This window comes from Porites lutea, chromosome 3 (genome assembly GCF_958299795.1).
Source record: "Porites lutea chromosome 3, jaPorLute2.1, whole genome shotgun sequence".
Classification (NCBI taxonomy): domain Eukaryota; kingdom Metazoa; phylum Cnidaria; class Anthozoa; order Scleractinia; family Poritidae; genus Porites; species Porites lutea.
In genome coordinates, this window is record NC_133203.1 from 48,761,581 (window position 1) to 48,783,782 (window position 22,202).

At 29.1% G+C, this 22,202-nt stretch overlaps 1 pseudogene; it reads right to left on the bottom strand.

Moving 5' to 3' along the window:
• Positions 1-22,202, bottom strand: part of LOC140929851 (helicase POLQ-like) — an 85,624-nt pseudogene that overhangs the window by 22,003 nt on the left and 41,419 nt on the right.

Genomic DNA, 22,202 nt, shown 5'->3' on the forward strand with positions numbered 1-22,202 from the left:
ATCTCAATATTTTACATAATTATAAAGAAGAAAATGAGGGGATTAATAAGTCAAAAGTATCTTCATGTTTAGGCTGTAAAAATACAGAATCTTTTTTTATTGATTTTGGTCAAAAAATATGTTACAATTGTGGAATGTTAAACGGTCATGTATTAGGATTTTACGATATGAAAGATTATGATAGGGTACATTATAGAAAAAAGAGTATTTATCATAGGAAGTATTACTACGATAAAAAGGTTAATCAGATTTCTAAACTAATAGATCTTCCTGATGAACAAAAATGTGAACTTTACAACAGGTTATTAAAAATAGATAATTACATTATGACCCATATTAACAAACAATATTTTAGAAAGAGAATGATAAATATTACTTATGTAATAAAAAAAATTTTGGATGAAATGGGGTGTGAAAAGTATAAAAGTATAAAGCTTAAAATAAGTCCTAAAACTTTAGAAATTTATGATAGATGGTGGGGAACTTATAAAGAAATGATAAAATAATTTTTTATACTAAAGTAGTATAAAAAAAAATTTAATCTTCTAAATATGTATAATCGTAATGATACACATTATACAAATTAATAAATGCTTTTTTCATATAAGAAAAATCTTCGTTTAATTCAAATTCTATTTGTTCATCTATTTCTACTTTATCTTTCATATGATCCATACAATGATATATAAAATCCAAATCAAGAGTTTCATCTTTAATCTCAGCTTCTAATTTAGAAAAGAATTTTTTAAAAGTTTCTTTTTCAAGAGTTTTATTTTTACACACAGTTATTACTTTAGAATACAAATTTTCAAGAGTTTCATCTTTAATATCAACTTTTAATTTAGATAACAAATTTGTAACATTTTCATATTCATTTTCATCTTTTAATATAAGATTTTCATTTTTAAATTTAGAAATCAAATTTTTATAAAATTCATCTTCTAGAGGATTTTTAAGAGTTTTTAATTTTTCTAATAAATAATCTTTGATAATGAAAGAATCATAGTATTTTTTAAATAATATTATTTCAGGATAACTTAACAGTTCTTCGTCATGAATATATTCATAAAATTCTTTTATTAGTTTTTTACCAAGTTTTTCAAGATCTTTTTTAAAAATAATGCAAGAAGAAGCCATTTTTTATCTATTATTATATTATTTTTTTATGAAAAATCCAGTATAAAATACCGGTTAGATACCCAATAACTTCACTTTTTACTAAACAATCAAATACATAAACACATCCTCTTCCAGCTTTGTAATGTTTGTAAAAAGATTTAAACGCTCTATGAAATATCAGGTGATTTTTAATTATCGAACTATTAGAGTTAATAGGTTGTAAATCTAAACGATATATTATTGTTTCAAGTGAAATATAATCTTTTACATAATGTTCGTATAAAAATCTATACACCAATGCTGTTTTTATAATATCTTCTGTTTCATTTATATTTTTAATTGTGGGGTAGTAAAAGTTGGTATAATTAACAATAGTTTTTAACATTTTTATATAATAAATCTACTTATTAAACTTATTATTATATTTTACTATAAATTTATCCGGTTCAGGAGTTTGATCAATTATCATTTCATCTATTAGTTTCATTTTATCTACAAATTCTTGTTTATTCCACTCATCTCCTCTAAGCGCAGCTCGAAGTTCAATAAGAACTTTTTCATAAGTAGTGTATGCAATTTTTGTCATCTCAATTTTTCTCTTATAATTTTGTTTTTTTCCAATTCCAGTCATAATAACACCAGCTCCATTTACAACTCCGAGAATAATTGGATTAAGAGTAACCCCTCCAGTAATAGTTCCTATTGCTACCAAACATATACTAGATATTGTAAAAAAATTATCAAGAAATTTATAACTTTTATAAGTATTTTTAAAACACCAATATTTTTTATGATAGTAACTGTAAAAATCTTTTAATGTTTTAATATCAGATTTTGATAGAGATGGGTCTATGTGATTAAAATCAAAAATATCTTTCATTTTTATTATTTTATGTATATAATCTTAGTTTAGTCTATAATACATAATTTCCGTTTATCTTTTCTTGTAGTAATATATGATGATGTACTGAAGAGTCAATGTCGTAAAAGTTTGGAGAGTACATAAATTTTTCTATCACTGAATCTTTACACGAAAATTCAAATTCAAGGTTAGCTGAAGTTCTTACAATATTAGCGTCTAAGTCTGCGGAATAGTTACTTATATTAACTTTTGTAATATTATCATTAATACTTTCTGTTAACCATAAAACTATTTTTTTTCCACTAAAACTACCTGGTATTGCTAAATTTTTATTTACATTACCAATACTTATGTTTAGTGCACGAGTCACATATAAATAGTATAAAAATAAAAGTTGTTGTTTTGAATTTGCATTAGTCACATCATATTTCTTTATACTAAAATTATTTCTTTTAAAATGAGAAAAAACAATACATAAAGTGTAACTTGTATTTTTAATTGGTGGTTTAAAAGATATCTTATAATCATTTATTCTTAATCCAGTTTCTTTTATGTTATCCATTGTTTTACTTGGAAATGTAATATTTTGTGCAGAATTTCCTGTAATAGAGGACAAAGCATTAAACACAACACCAATTGAACTTTTATTTAGAACATAATTGTTTGAATCGCTAAAGTCAAAAAAATGATCAAAATATTTTCTGTAAACATAATTTTTTATAAAAGGTAAATTTTTATTTACAATTCCAACTGTTGCTGTATTAAACTCATTTACCATTCCAACTGTTGCTGCACTATTATTATTATTTTTATCAAGATCAATGTTTAATATTTTTTTATTATTTGTATTTATGTCAACATTGTATGTAACTTCTGTTGGTTTTATATCAAATGCTGTGTGATAGTCATAAACTTTATCTGGGTCGATATTGCTTACTTTACCCACGATCCCATAGGTAACAAAATAAACTCCTGAAAACTGTCTTGGATAAACAGACAAGTCACTTCCTTCTTGTGGTATATTAACAAGAAAATGAAGAAAGAACCTATTACCAGTTGACAACTTTTTAAAATTAACTATTATTCTATGGTAATACATATATTGTGTTTGATTTGCTGCATCTGTATATCTATGACTAAGTTTTTTTACACTTACATTTTCAATTGATAATCCTGTTGAAGTTCCTCTGTCTACACTTATTTGAGATTTATGCCAAAGTTGATAGTCAGTGTTTAGTATTTCCAAACATAGTGTGTAATCAACATTAGCGGTTAATCTGTAAAAGTTAACTGACATTTTGTACTTATATCCACCTTGAGAATTTTTGTTTATTTTTACATAAATTACTTTGTGGTTATAGCTATGAAAATTACCTTTTGAAGGAGGTAAGTCTGCTATTTTTGATATAACAAAACTAGTTCCAGTATCTATTTCATCAGTCCATTGTGCTGCATTAGACATAAGAAAAGTAAATTGATCGTTGTAATGACTTGGTTGAACTGCAGTGTGATGAATTAGACTATCAACATAACTTTTATTTACACCATCATTGTCTTGGGTTGGATTACTTAATCTAATAATTTTTTTATTGTTCATATCTAAGTTTCCACTCATATAATCTGTTCCATCTTTTTTTAAGTAACCTGTTGTAAATCCTTTATCATCAACATACTTTTTGGTTGCAGCATCTGTATCGTTAAAAGGTGCTCTTAGACCAATTATAGGTTTATTATTCATGTTAAGTGAGTTTAACATTTTATTTGTTCCACCAACATGTAAATACTTTATATCTGTAAAGGCTAATGGTGTTGGTTGTTTAGGACCCATTGGAATTGGTAGGTTTAAAATTCTATGATTATCCATGTTAAGATTACCTTTCATTGGATAAGATCCATCTCTATCAAGAAATGTATTGTCTACATATTCTTTTGTAGGAGGTTCTTTTGCATCCAGTGGTGTGCTTAGATTTTTAATTCGGTATGTATTTTTCATATCAATGTTTGAATCAATTGCTAGATTTGTTGATGAGGAAGGTTTATCATCCACATACTTTTTGTTTGCTGCGTCATTATTAGCTGTTGGTTTACCAACATTAGTTATTTTATTATTATTCATGCTTAAATTGCCAATCATTGTTCGTGAACCATCTCTGTTAAGAAAATTACTGTCTGCATATTGTTTTGTTGCTGGCTCATCTGCATCATTTGGATGTTTAAGGTTTAAAATACGAAATCGGTCTTTCATATCTATATTTGCATCAACTGTTAATCTTGATGTTTTGGGTGCCCCGCTAGAATTATCATCAACATACTTTTTTGTAGCAGCATCAGTATTAGCAGTTGGTGCACCAACATTTCTTATTTTTTTATTTACCATATCATAATCACCATCAGAAGTAAGATTAAATCCAACTCCTGGGGCTCCTTGAATTCCTCTAGCAAATGAGTTATCTTTTTGTTCGTTAAATATTCCCATTTTATTTATTAGTTTAGACTACTAGTAAAGTTTTTAGCAATACGTTTTTTAGGCTTATCAATGTACAAAAATGTAAATGGTTTTTTTGTTGCTGTTCTATATGTTTCTTTATCAACTCCTAATTCTGATGATATACGATTTGCTTCCCTCGATGATGGAAATTCGTAAAGACAGTAGTGAGAACAATTTAATCGTATATCCTTTGGAGTTTTGTAAAATGATTGACTGAGGTATATTACAGAGCAATTCTTATGCCTTCCTTGGATAAAATAATCAATAAGTTCTCTTTGATTTTTATCACAAACGTAATCATCAAATATTACAAGTTTTTGATTATCCTCATATTCCATTTCTGTTACTGGAATTATTTCATCATTACTAACATTTAGTATTTCATATCCCATTTTATGACTTAACTCTCTCATTTTTTGAATTAACTTTTGATACTTATCTTGTTCTAGATTACGTGCGTAAAGATAAATTTCATCATAGTATAGTAGTGGTTTAATTAACATATGATAAAGCAAATTAGTTTTACCACTTCCACTGTTTCCACAAATTAACATTCTAAAAGTATCTGATGGCATATAAGGAAATAACTGTTTATATTTTTTTTCTGAGTTATCTAAACTATCATAGTTTGGTATTTCCATTTTTTATTTAATTAATATATAAATTTGATATGTAGTTTAATTATTAAATAAATGGATATTGAAGAATACAAAAAATTTGCAAAAAATAAAATTGAAGCTGATGCTTTAATTCAGCAAGTAAGAGATGTTATAAAAATAACAAAATGGAAAAAACAAGATATGAGAGAAGGTTTTATTGATTTATTTCAACCACTTATTGAAGTTCAAGATGCTATTAAAAAAATTTTGGCTATAAATGAGGGAAAATATAATTTTTACGTAAAAAAAGAAGATGAGGATAAAGATGAGGATAAAGATGAGGATAAAGATAAAGATAAAGATGAGGATAAAGATAAAGAAGATGAAGATGAAGATGAAGATGAAGATGAAGATGAAGATGAAGATGAAGAAGAAGAAGATGAAGATGAAGATGAAGATGAAGATTATAGAGATATAAACTCTAAAAAATATAAAGAATTTATTAAAAAATACATTGATAGAAATTTATTAGACGATAATGCAAGAATTGCTCTCACTCATAATAAAATTTATAAACTACCTTCTGAATATTTAGAAGATGATTATATTGATATTGAAACTTTATTTTTAGAAGTTTATGATAGAATAGAATATTATACTACAAAAATAAAAGATTATGTTAATTTTTTTGGGCAAAACGGTTATTATTTAGCTAGACCAAAAGATAAGAGTATAAATAAAAAAATATTAAAGGATATATCAAATCATAACATATTAAGAATTTACTTATCAAATTTGAAAGATCTATTACAGTATAAAAAAAAAACTGGATTTTTATCTAATGATTAAAATATTTTTACATAAAATTTTTTATTTAATTAATATATAAAAATGGATATTGAAGAGTATAAAAAACTTGCAAGAAATAAAATTGAGGCTGAATCTTTGACTAGACAAGTGAGAAATGTTATAAAAGAAACAAAATGGCAAAAACAAAATATGAGAGAGGGGTTTACAGAAACATTTAAACCACTTATTGAGTCTCAAGAGAGTGTTAAAAAAAGTATTGATGAGCAGCAAAATAAAACTATAGCACAACTTCAAGCTAATCAACTTGCTCTTACACAAGGGCTTAATCAAAACAGATTGGCTATTACTCAAGGATTAGAAAAAATTAAGTTTGCTAAATTACCTAGTGGTAGTGCTAGTGGTAGTGCTAGTGGTGAAGCAAGTGGTGAAGCAAGTGGTGAAGCAAGTGCAAAAGGTAAAGAAGATGTAAAACCACAATTAGCAAAATTTACAACTGAAGATATTGATAAATATTTAATAAATAATGAAAGTCAAGATATACTAAAAGAAAATGGTTATGATAATCTACCTTCTTCATATTTAAACGATGATATTGAAAATATTGATAAAATAATTAATACTCTTGTTGATGATATGAGAAATCTTCAAGATATGTTAAAAAACACTGCTTCTATTTATCAAAACAAAGAAGGTTATTATTTAGCTAAACCAAAAAGTAAAAATCCACAAAAAGAAACTATTAATAACATAAAAACTTTTAACACAATAAGCATATATTATAAAAATATAACTAATCTTAGGTATTTTAAAGAAAAATCTGGCTCTGGAATGATTTACTTTAACAACCCACATCAACTTCTAGACAGACTTGAATTACTCGGTGGATCAATTCTTGCTGGGAATAATGGTGTAATAAATGAGTTTTCTAAAATAGCACATCTTCTAAACCAAATGAAAGTAATTACAAAAAAACAGTTAAATGATTTAATAAAAACTTATATAACAATTAGATAAAAATGGAAGAACGAGCTATTCATATTTCCTCAATAAATAGGGAAAAAAGAGGAACAAGCAGACCTGGTGATTTTACTATTAAGTTTAATCCTTCTTTAAAACTTGACCCTGAAAAAAAACATCAACTTGCTCTTGATAGGTTGTCCATGACTTACTCTTGGTACAACATTAGAAGTGATTATAAAAATAATAAGATTAAATATACTCACGATGGATCCACTTGGCAAACAATTACTTTTACAGATGGAATGTATTCCTACTCAGATATAAATGATTACATTCATCAGTATATGGATCAAAAATCTCACTCATCAGGCTCAAGTGGAAAAAAAACTTATTCAATTAATATATCATTTATACTATCCACCTATCGAGTGTTAGTATCAATTGAGGGTGATTATCAATTAGATCTGAGAGGAACAGAATTTGGAGACTTGATTGGATTTGAAAAAAAACTTATTACAAAAACAGAGTATGGAACAAAACTACCAAATATAACAAATTCTATTGATGTGTTAAATATTAACACAACAGCAATAACTAATAGTATTGTAAATGGAATAAATACAAATACCATTGCTGTGATACCAACTGATAATTTAACAAGATCTTTTCCATTTACTTTCGAACCTAAAAGGCCATTATACTGTGACGTTTCTGCGTTTAAAATTGATGAAATGAGAATATTTGTTACAGACTCAGTTGGAAGACCAGTAAATTTTAATGGTATAGATTGGTATATGACTTTGATACTTCACTCGATGTAATACTTCATATTTATATAACTATTAAAATAAAATGATGCGACAATCAGAGTTTAAAATGAAACTTGACCCTGAATTGGGTAAATATACAAAAAAACATATTTATGGAGAAGGAATGATGGATAGGTTTAAATCCTTTGGAAAAAAAGCATTTGCAAAGTCAATGAAAAAAACTGCTAAAAAAAGTGCTCAAAAAAGTGGTGATAAATTACTAAAAATGACTGCAACAAAAACTGGTGAATATACTGGTAAAAAGGCTGGTGATAAGATAGTGCAAATGTTATCCAAAGAAAAGGTAAAATCCACCAAAAAAACCCCTTCCAAAAAAAAAGTTGAAAGTTTACCAACAAGAAAAATGACTCAACAAGAAATAAATAAAAGAGTGAATTCCATTCTTAGCGGAGGTTCATTAAACTAAGAAAAAAATTATATAATTATTAAAATAAAATGAAGTCTTTTAGAAATCCAAATTACCTAGAGAGATATGAAGATGTTGTTTTTGATCTGGAACAAGCTATTAATACAGCTCCAGCAAACAACACTGATCAAGATAGAAATAACCTTAAATTTATCACTGACAATTCAGGTGAAGTAACACCATTTGATTGGTATAATGCTAGAATAGCAATAGATTTTAAAGTTCAAGAACGTGATGGAACTAATTTTGTTATTGGAGCTAATGTAGATGATGACAGTCTTACAGCTGCTAGAAACGCTCAGTATATTGCATATAGAGATGATCAAATGGGAATTGTAAATGGAACAAATAGTTTTATTTCAAGATTATCAGTATTAGCAAATGGAAAAGAACTATACCAGTGTAATTATGCTAACCATAGTGTAAATATAAAAAATTTACTTGAGTATAACAAAACTTACGCTGAATCAGTTGCAACAAATGAATTTTATTATCTTGATACATCAACAACTGCTAATAAAAATAGATTTATTAAAAGACAAGTTACTCATCGTCAAAATGCTGCTGGTGGTGCTGATGAAGCAGGTTTCATGTTAGATAACAGCCCATCATCTTATAATAAAGGATTTGCAAAGCGTAAAGCTTTACTTGGAACATCATCCACAGTACGCTGTGAAATTCCACTTAATAGGTATTCATTTTTTGAGGCGCTTGAAGATAAACTTCTTCCTAACACTAAAATCGAAATAAATTTTGAGATCGAAAAAGATGATAATCTTATTTGGAGAGCTGGAGGAAATCGATGTAGAGTAGTAGTTACTCGTCTTCAACTTTTTGTACCTAGGCTGGTATTCAATGCAGAAGGAAGTAAATTATTTATGGAAAACTATCTTAAACCGTATAAATGGACTTATCTAAAAGAAGTTGTTGAGAGAAACATTGCTGGAAATCAAAGAACTGGTAATTTTAGAATTACAAATGGTATATCAAAACCACGACATGTATTTGTTTTTATAATTAACACACCAAATATAGATACACAAACAGCAAATCCATTTTTGTATAATACTTTCAGTGTTTCCACAGATCCAAGGACTCTTGACAGGTGTTATCTTGAGGTAGGAAATGGAAATGAATATCCTGATATTCACTACAAACCTTCAACAGATCCTTCAAGAGTTTTTAGAGATGTTATGAAGTATGTTTATGCTAACAATGATTTTCAAGGAGGTACACTTCTTACTAGATCTACTTTTGAAGATATATGTCCGTTTGTATATTTTGACTTAACCAAGCAAAAACTAGACATAAAAGATGGGGTGACAAAACTTGCATTTCATTATGAGTTATCTGGAACAACTGCAGCTAACTACAATGTTTATGCTCTGGTACTTCACGAAACTGAAGCTGAAATAACACAACAAAATGGAAAACTATTGTTAAGAGCATAACCCCTCCCTTAGCTACACAGAATTTTACACAAGCTGTTATGATTACACAAAATTAAATACAAGCGTAAAAAAAAAATCATACGATATTTATATTACAGCAGGTACATAAAACCACCAAAACAAAATAATATAAATATTATAATAAAAATGACAACTTATATTGAATACGGAGTAAAACTTACAGATGGACAAAAGTTAAAACTAGCTTCTGCTATAAAAAATAAATCAGAACTAACTCTTCGAATAAAACATTCACATCTTCGAGGTTCTGATGAATTAATGCTAACAAAAAGACAAATTTCTAAAATAAAAAAATCTATTGCAAATGGTACAGGATCGGATATAAAGATAAGTAAAACACAGATTAGACGTTCTGTAAAACATGGTGGAAACTTATTTTCATCACTCGCATCTCTTGGAGCAAAAGTATTACCTTACGCAATAAAAGGAGTATCAAAAGTTGTTCCTGCATTGGCTACTGGTGCTGCCACTGCACTTGGAGAAATTGGATTAAATAAAATTTTTGGAAAAGGAATAACAATCCCCCATAAATTTTTCCCAATGCTACCACCTATTGTAAGAGAATTTACACAATCACAAATAAACCAAATTAACAAAGCACATCAAACAGGTGGACGATTAATTATTAAACCAACTCGTAAACAAATAGAAGGAGGATTTCTTGGAACTCTTGCTTCTATTGGAATTCCAATGGCAATTAGTTTAGTATCAAAAATGTTTGGTTCTGGACTACAAGTAGATAGAAGTAATTCATCCAATACATCAAATGTTTACGTTCCTCCTCCTCCATCTACTTATGGTGAAGGTTATCCTTATCACTCACCACCTTTTATAGGTACATGGAACAACCCAATAGGAATGGGAGTTAAAAAAAAAAAGCCCAAATCCAGGGGAAAAGGAATATTACTAGGAAAAAACAGCCCATTCAACTCAATTCCCATTCTAGGTACCATTTTGTAATTAAACCTCTATCCAACTTTGACCTTATTGATTGGATAAAAAGACTTGGTATTAAATATTTTAGAGGAATATATACTCGTGATAGACTACCAAAAAATATTAGAAAAGAATGTGGAATAATTAATCTAGATGATATTGAAGGTCCTGGAACACATTGGGTTTGTTATAGAAATATAGAAAATGTAGTCGAGTATTTCGATCCTTTTGGACTAATAATGCCAAATGAAGCACTAAGATATTTTAATACTTCTGGAAAACAAATATTTTACTCAATGGATGAAATACAAAATCGAAATACTGTACTTTGCGGATATTGGTGTTTATATTATCTGTTCGAGAGACAGAGGGGTAATAGTATTCTAGATGTAATACATAACCCTCATTTTGATGATGACAATAGTGATTTTATAAAAGCATACTTTGGAGGATAAATATAAAATAATATAATATTTGTAATAAATATTATATTTATACACATTTTAATCACTATCAACTGGTTTATTCTTTAATAGTTTAACCTTCTCAACTTTTGTGTTTAAATCTCTAACACTATCAACTATTTCAACAAAATTTGAGTAAATATCAATAAGTCTATAAAGTTTCTTCTTTTTATCACTATTTATACTCATCCATGAATATTCCTCATTTCTAATTTTTTTCCACATCTCACATTCACTAACCATTAACACTCTGGAAAGATCATCATTTTTCTTTCTAAGTGCCTCCATCTCATTATATATTTTTGATCGCACTTCTTTTTCAAAATCCTTGATTGTTTTAACATCAATATTTTTTTCAATTTCAGAAAAGAATTTGGTTTCCATTTATTATTAGTCTATATTATCTTTTCCTTAACAACTTTTTTATCTTATTTAATTTCTTTTCAATTACATTTAATCCTACCTCAATTCTTTCATATTTTTCTTCTATTTTTAAATATTGAAAACCCACTAACTCATAAGCTTCATCTAATGATTCTTCAATTTTCAATATCTTTTTTCTAAGATTTTCCATTTATTAATAGTTTATACAAATAGATAATTACCTTTTACAACTTTGTTAAGAGTACTTGCTTTTTCACTTATTTCCATAAGCAACTCAAATATTTTTATAAATTTAGTATCATTTTCCAATCTAGAAAAATCAGCATATTCATAACTCATATTAAGGTTATTATATATCTTTGTAAGCTCACTTTTAAGAAAATTAGATCTAGTAGACATATTTTATCTAAACATTATATTAAATGAAAGAATCATATTGTATTAAAGATAAAAGAGTAACTCCTTGTACAGAACCAAGTGGTTACCAACAAGATAAAAGAGGAAGAACTCAATTCTTTTGTAGATGTGCAGTTTGTGGAATTAAAAAAGTTAGATACGTAAAAACTGGAACAGCTACTCAAACTGGAAGTGGAAAAAGAAAAACTAAAAAAAAGTCAAAAAACTAGTAAGCCCGTCTGAAGGGGCGGGCGTCTTTGATACTGTTGTTGGTACAGCAGTTGATGGATTTGTACATTATGGTTTACCTTGGATGGGAAAAAAAGCAGTTGAAATGGGAAAATATGGAGCAAGTGAGTTAATGAGAAATAAAAACGTTCAAAAAAAAGCTGTAAACTACGGAATAAATAAACTTACTCCATTTATTCAAGATTCTGTTGGAACAGCAATGGATCAACTGTCAAAAAAAGTTAGACCAAATAAAAAGTATAAAACTGATAGACCAGAGTTGGATGGAAAAGGATTTGATGTTCATAACGCTATTCTAAAAGTGGCACCCAAAAAAGGTTTTGTTTTACCAGGTCATAATTATACCGGTCCTGGTAATCCTCTTGACGATCAACTTCGTTATGATGATAAGGGTAATATATTAGAAATCTACCAACAACCAACAGGACCAACTGATGCGGTTAGTATGCAACATGATGTGGATTACACAGTTTGTGGAAATAAACCAAAAAGTGAACAAGTAAAATGTAAAAATGAGGCTGATAAAAAAATGATAAAATCACTAGATGCAATTCCTTGGAAAAAAAGACAATGGGGGCATGCTATGGCTAGAACTATGATAAATACAAAACAAAAACTTGGAATGGGTTTAAACGCCAGTCGGCGTTGAGTAGTGATTGGTCTCAACAATTAGCCGACGAACTTCACAAACCAATCATACGAAAATTTCAAAAAAGAAGAGTAATTGTAAATAACATAGATGATATTTGGGCTGCTGATTTAGTAGAAATGCAAAAGTTTAGTAAGTGGAATAATGGAATTAGATATTTGTTAATGGTTATTGATATATTTAGTAAATATGGTTGGATAAGAGGTTTACCAAATAAAAAAGCTGAAACTGTATATGAAGCTTTCAGAGATATAATAATAAAAAGTAAACGAAAACCAAAAATGCTCTGGACAGATAAAGGTTCCGAATTTACAGGTAAATATTTTAAAAATTATCTTGGTATTAAAAAAATAATACCATATTATACTGAAAACAAAGAAAAATCTAGTGTAGTTGAAAGATGGAATAGAACAATAAAGGAAAGAATTTGGAAAATGTTTACTGTTAATAATAACACTGTTTACTGGGATAAACTTAGTAAAATACTTGATAATTATAACAACTCTTATCATACCAGTATAAAAATGTCTCCTGTTGAAGCAAGTAAAGATAAAAATAAAAATCAAGTTTGGTATAATTTGTATAACGATTTAATTTACTTACAACCTGGTAAACCTAAGTTTACAATTGGTGATAAAGTTAGAATTTCTAAGTATAAAAGACCAGTATTTGATAAAGGTTATACACCAAACTGGACAGAAGAAATATTTGTAATTGATAATATTCTTCCAACAAAACCTGTTACGTATAGTATTGTAGATTTAATGGGAAAAAAAATTAAAGGTTCTTTTTATGAAAAAGAATTACAAAAAGCAAAACAACAAACTTATAGAATAGAAAAAATTATTAAAAAAGATAATAAAAATAAATTAGCATTAGTAAAATGGAGTGGGTATCCTGACAAATTTAACTCATGGGTAAATTTAGACGACTTAGTTGATTTTTAATACAAAAAAAATGTATTAAAAATAAAAATACTATTATTACTCTTCATCACTAACTTTTTCAAGTAATGCTTCAAGACCATCTTTTGTATAATCACCCTCACTCTCTTCTTCTTCCTCTTCAAACGCCAATAAAGACTCTCTAGGTTTGAGTGGTTTAACATAGCACTCATGTACTTTTATTTGTAAAGATGTTACAGTTTTACTTATGAAAATTCCTTCAATTATAAGAGCCAATTTAACATTACAGTATTGATTAAGATATTTAAAAGGATTTAGATCACGACCTCCCTTTCCCTTAAACAAAGATAGAATTTTTTTTGTTTTTTCTGAATAAATAAGTTTTGCATAAAGAACTGGTGCTGATGATTCATCAACTTTTGTTTTCTTTTTTCCTTTATTGTCTGTGTATTCTATTTGTTTATAGTAAAGTGGTGAAGATAAACTTGATGCCATATCAGGACCATATTCATTTTCTAAATAATGTTGTGATGCAGTTGTTATATTATTAATAACATCAAAAAATTCTTTTTCTTTAGTACTGGGTTCACTATCGCGAGACCAAAGACATACTGGTATTGAGTAACCTACTAACTTTTTGGTATCTTGGTTTTTCTTTTCATTTACTCCAAAAGAGAAAAGAACTGGAGTTTCTATTACAAGTGGACCTTTTTTCTTATTTGGATACTTAATTTCAATTGGAATACGTTTATATTTGATTTTGCTATCTTTTACTTTGTACTCTTTGCTCTCATTAAACACGATATTGTCTTGGGTAATATTTTCGTAACTTGACAACTGCATTTTATTAATAATTAGTTAATTCTTAAACCACTTTTAAATATTCAAACGTGTATTTATTTCCATCTTTTTTTGAAGTAGCTGATTTACAATAGTTCAAACCTTCACAAATCATTTTAACTTGACCTGCATTAATCCCCAATAACTTGTTAATTGAGTATAAACTATTGTAAATAACTTCTTCATTTGTTAACAAATTAATTCCCTTAACTCTTTTTCTATTTTTATGATTATCCTTTACAAAACTATAATCTCTATTAATTGCTGATTTTTTATTATTTTCACTTGTTGTTACTACTTCCAAATTTTTCAACCTATTATCTGTTCTAATAAAATTGATATGATTAATAGATTTATTTTTTTCTATCATCCCATAAAAACACTCATAAATAAATCGATGTACTAGATAATTTTTTACTTTATTTTTTGCAACAGATATACAAAATCTCAAATAACCATTATTATTAATTTTTCCAAACATAGGTTTTCTTATTCTAACATTCATAATTTCACCATATTTATTTGCTGCATATTTTTCATAAATAGGATGAGTATAAAACTTTTTATCGTTTTGAATTATGAGAACCATTTTATATTAAATTTTATTTCTTTAATTCATATTAATTCAAATTTATTTTTTAGGCCAAAGTAAATTAATTGACCAGAAGTTACTCGATTCTGGATTAGTATATGTTAATTCTCCCTTTTTATTTTTAATCTTCATAGCACGAGACAAATATTTATCTCTTCTCTCTTTATCCTTGTGAATAGTAAAATCTTCATATTTAGGAGATCCAAAATGTACTTTCTTTCCACCTGGAAGTTTAGCCATGTATTTACTATTTTTACGTGTTGAATAATCAAGTGATTCAGCACCGAGTTTTTTAGCATCTTTTGTTAATTTTTTAAACTCTTCTCCTGTAAGAACATTTTTTGGATTTGCATCCTCTTTTGTAGAAGTAGTTTCAATTTCATCCATTTTTATTTAATAGTTATAGTAATTTTATTTCAACTAACTCACATTTATCCTCTTTATAAAAATCATTTAATACGTATTTTTTTACTTGTTGATAAAACTTTTTAATATCTTTTTCATTCTCAATTTCATCAAATTTTTTAGAATAAAAAACTTTATAAAATTCATCACTGTTATATATTTCAGGTTGTACTAATTTAATTTTTTTAAAAATATTGGTAGTATCTTTTACTTTTTCATTTTGGTATTTTTCATCTTCTGTAATAAAAGGATCTCCTCTATCTATTTCGTCTAAAAACTTAATATCATAACGCTCTGTGTCTTCCATAGGAATAGAAATATTAATAGTTTGACCATTTTCATCAATTCCATGATAAGTTGGTTCTTCAGGTTTTCGACAAACATATTCATGTTGTTTATTAACAAAAATAGCATTACGTCCATCAACTTTTTTTATAAATTTATAATTATCATAAAATAAATAACCAAATCTTTTTTTCATATAACGTAATTGTAAAAAGTCATTATCAATAAACTCATTTAGATGTTCATAATCCATAAAACAATCACCTTTTTCTAACATTTTCATCAACCAATCAAACTCATCTCTACAATAACAATACATTTTTATTTATTTTATTTTATTATTTAAACTATTTTATAACAAAAAAAGTTATAAAATAAAATATTTTTTCTTATACAATATCATTAATATTATCAAAAATATATCTATCATAATCGTAACCAATATATTTTACACTAATCTTTCTAAAAAAATAATTACCAACTTTGTTTTCAATTTCAAATGATGAATCATCATAAATTAATAATTCTATTGCATTTTTAAACAAACCATCAAATTCTTCTCTTGCATCAGGATAATTTTCTTTTACACTAATTTGTTTAATATTATCAAAATAAGATTCTAAATCAATGCTACCATCTTTTACTGATTGAACTACTTGGTTAATTTTTTCATCAAGACTTTTAAAATATATATAATCATCTTGACTATCAAATGTTAATCCACCAACTTCAAAACCTTTACAAATATTTGACTGATTACTCTTTGATTTAAAACCCATTATATTTTTTTTATAATTATTTTCTTAAATCAATTTTATTTTTTGTGTATTCTAATAACCATATTTTAAACTCATTAATCTTAATCTTAATACATCTGGATCTACAACATAATTGTAATAAAAATCTCTTACTAGTTTATCCTGATTATCATCGAGTAATTCTAAATCTCTTATATCAGACAAATTTAAATTTTTTAACATTTTTTTTATTTTTTTTTGTTGACGTATAAAAGTATAAATATAATCTTTTATATAATCATAACTATCATCACTATCATAATTATATATATCAGTAGTATCTCTTTTTATATTTTTTTTTATATATAATACATTTTCTCTGTGAATATCTGAAAAGCCTTTGTGTGAGATAGACATTTTTCCTACACGCGTATATATTTTTTAAAAAATCAATTTTATTTTTCTGATTCAAACATTAAAATAACTATAATACAAATGAATACCAAACTAACAAGAAAACAAGTTTACAAAAAATACAACATTGATACTGAAAAACAAAAATTTTTAGACAACACTCCACTAAATAAAATAATATACTATGAAGAACTCAATAAAAGTCTTACAAAAAAAAGTTATACTTTTGATGAAGAACACATAAATAAACACAATCAAAGATGTAAAAAATGTCAAAAAACTAATAACTGTAAAATCTGGAAAAACTGTTTAGACTTTAAAAATTGTTATCCACAAAATGAAGAAGGTGCAATGTTTAAAAATGCATACGGTTGTAAAGAATGGATTCCATGGTCAAGCTTAAAATAATATAATCATATTAATAGAATAGTCTTATTTTACTACAGTGTAGTATAGTAAATAATTTACTACAGTGTAGTATAGGAAATGATTACTTCTGGCTCACTTTAACATTTTTTTCTGGCTCTTCGAACAAAAGAGCGACTACTTGAGAGCGAATGAGTGAGTAAGCGAGTAAGCGAGTGAAACGAGCGAAACGAGAGAAACGAGTGAATGAGAGAACAAGAGGAGCGACTTTGTTAGTTGAGCCAGAAAAAAATGTTAAAGTGAGCCAGAAGGAATCATTTCCTATACTACTCAATATCTTTCGATTGAATGGTCACAATTAAGGCTTTCTAATTTATAGAATTAGTACCACCTTGTACAGCGTAGTAGAAGTACCACAGGAAATACTGCTCAGTAACTTTCATTTAAGTGGTCACACTTCAAGACTTCATCCACAGACTCAAAAGTTAAAACTGATAACATCGTACAGAAGCCTTTCATTTAAATGGTCATCCTTAAGGATTTCACTCCCCAAACAGAAGTTACAATCGACACCTTGTACAGCATAAAAATCAATACCACAGGGAAATATTACATTTTATTAGCAGGTTTCATTCCAATGGTCAAGCTATAGGATTGTAACAATACCCTCCGACCAGAGTCTCCTTCGATCTTCTGTTCGACTCATCTAGGAAAGATCGAAGCGACTCTGCTAGCAGGGTATTGTAACCACGGACCGACACAAAAACTTGATCAAAACTTCAAAATCAAACCTCTTCGCTGGTAAATTAACCCCAGCTGCCAGCGTAGAAGTACACGTGAGAAGAGACAGCACACCCTGACTGTAACCGTCTTCAATGAGTTTACGTTCATCCATGGTCAGTCCACTGTGATGGTATGCTACACCAAATGGAATAGTATAGTCTGTTTTAAAACAGGACAAAGGCCGCTCGCTTCATTGTAAAGAGCTTTCATTAGGTCATGTCTCTCTTTCGCTTTTACTTGGCACATTTCCCTGAAAATGTAGAAACATGCAGCTACAAAGTACCATGATGTCGGAAATAATTATTTATCTATTATTTGACTAGGAGACTAGTCCCGCCGTGACAGCTAGCTGTATTTGTTCACGGTAGTTCCTGAGCCATGCTCCGGTCAGCTGGAATTCTTAACCCTGTTATTTTTTAATTAGAGTATTTGTTTCACGCATTTGCTCGACCCCACTAGCATTAGTGCTATATTTTTCCTACAGGGCGGAGTTGTTCAAAGCTGGGTTAAGATAACACAGGGTTAGATTTGAATTCAGATTTGAAAGCTTAAAAAGCATTTCAGCTTTAATTGTTTTTGTCTACAAGTTGATGACTGGAAGCTCTAAAAATAACAGAGGTCTAAAATTATTCGAGAAAATGATTTTGAACACAAGAAAAAGAAAGCCGGGTTAAGCTCTAATCGGCCTTCGAACAACTGGGCCCTCATGGTAAAGAATGGAATTATCATTATTACTACAAAAAGTAAAGCACAAGACTATTTCACAAGTTTTCTCGCTCATTATGTCGTTTGCCTTCTTTCTTTCTTTTTTTATTCATCTCCCGTGCCCCCCGCTTGCCCGTGATCCTAACAGTATACAAGGAGCGTACTGTCATAGGGAAACATCTGTTCATTTACCGTTTCTGTCCAAGTTTCTACTTTGAATAACCCATGCATTCACAAGCAGATCTAGTGGTCCACAGATTGTCTTAAACAGCGGTCTAAGTTAAACTTCGTTTAAATAAGCGACCCTAAAAGGTTAACACAAGGACAACATTGACTATTCACAGTCCCTTATTTTTCCGTAAGATCGTCGTGATCCAGCACTATCAGTTCCGGGGGGACATTTTGAATGAGTATTAAATCTACTTTCGTTGACGATTTGAGAGGAAGCGAGAAAAATATTTTTTCTTTCCCTCCCCCCCGCCACCCCCGACCATCCTCCTCTCTCCCCCTCTCCCCTTTTCTTCTCCTTATTTTTCCCTGCTCTCTGATTGACTTCGGGCTGCAACTCCACTACTTAGACGCCTGGAACAGGCTATTAGAAGTCCAGCTTCAGAGGAATTCTCTACGTCCGACGGGATGGGATGCAAAAATGGATTAGAAAGGAGTATACAAAAATACCTGTATATGCAGAGTTGGATACGGATATTTTCAGGCTTACAAAGTTAGCCCTGTCAAATGCTTTCTCCACAATTGTATATCTATCTAATAACGCTTAAGAATTGACATTTTTTTAATAGAATCTCTTGAGGCAGCAAAATTATATCCATTTTACCTAGGCATAAATTTTACCAGCAGTAAGGCCACACTTTGGCAGTTCTTCTTAGTAGAACAAAACACCAGACATGAATGCCGAGGAATAACTTCCAACACAAGGGTTAGTAACTGATCAGGATCACGAAGTAATAGCTCCTTGTTTTGGCCCTGTAGAACAAGCAATGTCTCAGAAATTAGCCTGCCGAAAAAGCTCTTCATTTGTGTTTACAAGCAGTAGAGGCAAGGCCGAGTCCTTATCAAAAGCAAAAATCCAGTTTGCTGGTCACTGCTATCGGGCAGATAAAGAGATTCATCTCTCATCCTCTGGCATCCAGTAGGTAGTGAAACTAGTGAAACAACTAAGAAGGGCCATTTTCAACAGATATTATGTAGGTTTTCTAAAGATGTTTATGAATTTTCATTTAAGACCACTATGAAAGTGAAGAAAAGTGACGATTTTATAATTATATTATATTCTTAGAATTACAGTACCCATCTGAATTTTTACTTAAAATTAACTGATTGGAATTGTGCACGTGTACTTTCACATGTATTTTATGAATCTATTATTTTATTTTCGCTGTAAATAATTAGTTAACATTTGTCCGCATTAGCCTATGGCTGTGTTAATCCTTAACCAAAGTATGTTTGTATGTATGTTATGTAGATCTCTACGAATGTCCCGACTGCACTCCGGAGGCCAAAGGATGATGATAATGATGATGAAATTTGCAAAAATAAATCCTCAGAGACAAAAAAAATATTCTTACACAACTGCAAAATAAGTTTTTGCAGAATACAAAAAATTCCAATCCTCAAAATTGAATTTCTGCAAAAAATTTAGTTCAACATGGCATGCTGAAAGCAAAAACAGGATAAATAAAAACTTATTATAGCCTCTTATTAATTCTCTACATGCAAATACCATTGTTTACCTGTTTATTACTAATTCTTCTAAATGGTTTGCCATTATCTTCTTCATCTTCCGAAGCTTTTGGAACTTTATAAATATCACACCCCACCTTCACAAACTCTTTCAACTCCACCTGAATGAAAGTGGTAAAAACCAACCATTAAAATACAAATAAATGCTTTAACAAAGCTGCGAATATATAGAGGTGTTATCATGACAACTGGACCGGATAATTTCCTAGTGAAAAATTAATGAAACATTGAAGGATGTAAACTAAAGGAAAATAAATGCTAAAATGCTTGTGGACTACCAAAATTGTTACCAGGAAGGTTTTTCATCAAAGTTTTAAGGGGGCAGGTTCCACCCCAAGGTCCAACCCCTTACCAGTCTATATACCATTTTTGACAGAAAAAGTAGCCCCTTTCTTATTCTTTCTATTGATAAATTGTACCCATTCACATACTGTACCTAGCTAAGAACACAGTGCATTCCTTTTAACTGTCGTTAATGAACTGTCTTTAATATGAATAAATCACAAAAACAGAACATTTTCTCAAGTGGGAAATTTAGTCAAGTGGTCATTTTTTTAAAATAATTATAGGAAGAGAATAATAAATTAATACGAAAGTTGTCTTTGTTGACAATTTTATTCTTCTGTAATGTTTACCCTTAAGTCATAAGTCATCACCCTTAAGTCTCTTGTGTTTCTCCTGTACTTTCTACTCAGGGCGCTTTCCAAAAGCCAGACCATGGCTGCACCACTCATTTTGAAAATGGAAGAGGCTTTTTCCAAGAGTTTTTGATGAAAAACGATTTCGTTCGTGCATACTATTTAGCATTTGACTGATCTGACTGGAGAGCTTTCATTAAAACTAAAATTCTCATTATGAAGGGAATGTCCTGGCCGGTCAGTTCTGACAAATGGAAAGCTCCCTCAGTCTTTGGACAGTTCAAAAAATGTCATAACTAAATGTCATACCGGCCTGAAATCATTTGAATACACCTCAGCCTTTAAAAACTCCTTCAAGTCTGCAATGTTACTCAGAGTTGCACTCATACCAATAATCTGAGTAGTGGCTATAAAATGAAGAAATAAATAAAAACAAGACTTTCATGGCTGTGTAGATTTAACACTTATTCGCCGAAGGCGAAGTTAATATTTTTGAATAATTAATTGGATTATTCGACAATATTAACTGAGCCTGAGATGAATAGCTACAGTAAACCACTTCACCATAAACCATGCTGTTTATGTACCATGAAGTCTTTTCTTGCCTTCAAAGTCATCAGCACTTGGATATTCGTGTATTTTCAAAAAGGCTTCACTATGAAACTTTGGCAAAACACCCAGTTCATGACAGCGATTTTGTTCTGCTTTATATTCACTGCCTAGCGCCGTGAATATAACGTCACAGTCCGAGATAGCTAACCAATCAGATTGCTTGAATTACCAAGATCACTGAGTGTGTATATACTAGAACATTACATACAGTGGAACCTCAAAATAACGAACCTCCATGTAACAAAGTCCTCAGTATAATGAACAATTTTCTTTACCCAAGTAATAGTAAAATGTATGAAAAAGAACCTGAATAATTATAATGAAACCTCAATATAGCGAACAAATTTTCAGCGCCCATGGTCCTTCGTTAAATCAAGGTTCTACTGTACCATATTTTATATTTTAACATTCTGAACTCAAACTGCTTTGAGGCAGAAAAGTCTGTACTTACAAGAAGCAAAAAAGGACCTTGGCTAAACACATCTCTAACGTAGCTCCTCTTCCTGCTTCACCTAACATGTGCAGCTAAATTGGTGCA